This window comes from Corvus kubaryi, unplaced genomic scaffold (assembly GCF_017639235.1).
Source record: "Corvus kubaryi isolate FWS band 111438036 unplaced genomic scaffold, C.kubaryi_AGA036_p1.0 37395, whole genome shotgun sequence".
Lineage (NCBI taxonomy): Eukaryota > Metazoa > Chordata > Aves > Passeriformes > Corvidae > Corvus > Corvus kubaryi.
Genome location: NW_024581134.1, coordinates 4466832 through 4470160, shown reverse-complemented (window position 1 = coordinate 4470160; position 3329 = coordinate 4466832). Strand labels below are relative to the sequence as shown.

Genomic DNA, 3329 nt, shown 5'->3' with positions numbered 1-3329 from the left:
CTTTAGTAGCAGACAGGAGCTCCACATGTAGGGAACAGTCTGTCAGATAGAAAATGTATTTTAATTGAGTGTGGTATTTTTGGGTTGAGACTTTGGGCCATTTCTGGCATAACCCAATTTTGTTATTACACAGCTCTTGGGTTGGAGCAGATTCTGTTTGCGGCCTTTCAGCCAGTCACCTTCCCAAACTTGTTTGTTTGTTTGTTTTATTTCTTCTTTCTGCCCTCTCCAACTGTGGCAATATCTAAGCAGACATCTGGGCCCTGATAATGCACACCTTGTGTGGCCACTGGCCCAAAGTGGGTGTTAAACAGCACCATCCTTGTGTGGCAGTGCTTTACACCGCCTTGGTAAATGATTACCCGAGGTCCAGAGAAATAAAGTGTCAGCCTCAGTGCACCACAGAGCAGTTCTGCCACAAATAGGGAGCGCTGCAGTTTGAAGGAATCAAATCCTTTCCTCCTGTGGGAAACAAAATCCAGCCCCAAAGACACAAAACCTCTACCCACTGTCACCATGTGGAGGAAAGGCGTTCGGCTGGCTTACAGCAGAATAACTTCATGGGTGACCTCACATGCGAAACAGTCTAGAGAAACAAATAATTATTAAACAAAACCACTTCTCTAGCCCTGCTTCTTCCTGCAAAGTCCCTGGTTTGTTTTTCAGTAGAAAACTTGTGGATACGGGTGCAAGTTTAAAATTGTGACATCCTATCCATTTGTAACTCTTTTCACAGCCAGGAATATTTCTGAGTGAGAACTGAGGCATCTCTGCTCGTTTGGAGGAAATGCTGTTACACAATGCAGGACAAAACAGTTCAAGCCACTTTAAACAGGATAAATGGATGAAGGCTTCAAGGTAGGATCATCTGTTTATTTACATCCATTGTCCCCTTGTTTCCCACACAAATATATTCTGTGTTTAAAATTTATAAAGCTGGGCAAGCCCTTCTCACGCTGTTCTCAGTAAAATATTGCTCGCTGCATCTCTCTGAGGGGCTGCTGACAAATAGGCTCTTGTTGTCTAACTTTCCCTCTGCTGAGGTTAATGATTAAGTGGTTCAGGAGGTTAATTCCTGGAGATAGTGTTGTCTTTGGCTTGAACAGATGTTGGTAGTGCTTTAATGTGGTTATCAAACTCTGCTGCCCTTCATCCTTTGCTCTGTGCAGCCCTGGGCATTGTTCCCCCGTGCATTCCAGGCCCCCTCTATGGAGATCTAGCAGAGCTGAACATACCATTGCCTGAGGGCTGCCTCCCCCGGGGTCACCCTCGGTAATGCCCAGAGCTGCCACACAAACTGATAACAGCGAGATCTGTAAATATTTGTCTGTGCAGAAAGGTGCAGAATACCTGTTGAGGCTCATCTGTAAAGCCACTTTATATCATCCAAAGCCCCCACAGGGCAGAGCATCACCCCAAAACCTGCCCCTCCTCCCCCCAGCACCTCCTGTCTTGCCAGGATATGAATCTCAAGGGTGGCTGAAGTGTTCTGTGGTGTAACCAGCACCTTTAACAGCCCGGTAAAACCCCTGGGGGTTGGACCAATATTTGCAGCTTGAAGCTGCATCATTACAGGAGCTGCTGGATGTGTGCAGAAGTCCTTTATTCCCAAATCCACATGTCATAACCAGCCACCAGCAGTTAAAAAATTAAAAAAAAAAAAAGATAAACTTTATGATTTCTATAAACAGACCCTGAAAGGGTTAACTTTAGGCTGGCCTCAGGCTGGAATTGGATATATTTGAATGTCAATACTGCCAATGCCAAGTGAAACATCAGCTTGGATTTTTCCTGTTTGCCGTTATTTGTGAAATTACCTCCTCTCCTCTCCCTACTCAGCTCCAGACCTGCTGTCAGGAATCCAGCTGGAGCTAAAAGCATCTAACCTCACTCTGTCTGGATACAAGAGTATCATTTTAATTACTGCATTGGTTTTCTTATTATGTGCTCCTTGGTATCACTAGCTGATAAATTGTATCCAGGTCTAACCCAGTGTAAAGGACTGAATTGTAATTTGGGGAAGAACAGTGTTAGTTCGGAGGAGTTAACTGGTTTGTGGAATCAGGGCATTTCACAAGAACCTTGTGTTTCTGTAATATTGAGATTTTTTTAAAAGAAGTTCACAGCTTCAAAGAGAAGCAGGGTCCTGTGACCAAAATACACACTGGTATTTTAAATAGTAGGATGTAAAAAAAAAACCCCAATACTAACTTTATGATTTCTATAAACTGTCCTTGAAAGGGTTACTTTTAGGCTGGCCTCATGCTGGTATTGGTTATATTTGAATGTCAGTACTGCTTGGACTTCACCTGTTGGTCATTGTTAGTGAAGCTGTAAACGGAGAGGAATTGTTGCTTTTTGCTTTTGTTTCATGACAAGCTGAGATGAAACTCTTTGTTGGCCTGTCATTGACTAGAAACTCCCTCCCAGCCTGTCTTTCCCTTTCTCTCTCTCTTCCATCTGAGGATCTTGTCCTCTCTGCTTTTACTCCTTCTTTAGGGCTCCCTTGCTGTATTTGCTGTTGGTGCTACAGAAGACACAGCTCTGATTTAAAGGTCTGGAGTGATGAGAGCTGTGGGCAGGGACACCTTCCACCATCCCAGGCTGCTCCAAGCCCCATCCAGCCTGGCCTTGGACACTTCCATGGATCCAGGGGCAGCCACAGTTTCTCTGGGCACCCTGTGCCAGGGCCTCCCCACCCTCGCAGCAAAGAACTTCCTCCCGATGTCTACTCTAAACCTTCTCTCTTTTACTTTAAATCCATTCCCCTTTTTTGTTCCACTCTCTTGTAAAAAGTCCCTCTCCCTCTTTCTTTTAGGCTCCCTTCAGGCACTGCAAGGCCACAATTCGGTCACTCCAAAGCCTTCTCTTCTCCAGGCTGAACACCCCCAGTTCTCTCAGCCTTTCCTCACAGGAGAGCTGCTCCATCCCTCCAACCATCTCGGTGGCCTCCTCTGAACTCTTATACGCCTGATGTGAGATAAAAATGGTAGTGATTCTATAAAACCCTGGAGGAATAGCTGCCCCGAATATTTCTGTGGAGAACCACAGGTGTGGACAGATGGGATAGCAGGGGATGGAGGGGACAGGAGCAGGGAAAGGAGTGGGGACAGGAGCCGGGACAGGGACAAGAGCGGGACAAGAGCGGGATAGGAGCAGGACAGGAGCTGGGACAGGGACAGGGACAGGGACAGGAGCGGGGACATGAGCGGGGACAGGAGCCGGGACAGGAGCGGTGACAGGAGCCGGGACAGGGACAGGAGTGGGAGAGGAGCGGGGACAGGGACAGGAGCCGGGACAGGAGCCGGGACAGGAGCCGGGACAGGAGC

At 47.1% G+C, this 3329-nt stretch overlaps 1 long non-coding RNA gene across 2 annotated transcripts in view; it reads left to right on the top strand.

The window, feature by feature from the left end:
* Positions 1-422: 422 nt before the first annotated feature.
* Positions 423-3329, top strand: part of LOC121670232 — a 10231-nt gene continuing 7324 nt past the window's right edge. The window contains exons 1-2 of one of the 2 annotated variants that reach the window (XR_006018078.1): positions 423-653; positions 737-858. This is a non-coding gene — a long non-coding RNA (uncharacterized LOC121670232). Of the gene's footprint in view, positions 859-3329 lie in introns of both variants that reach the window. The other variant, XR_006018077.1, reaches the window with a different exon arrangement.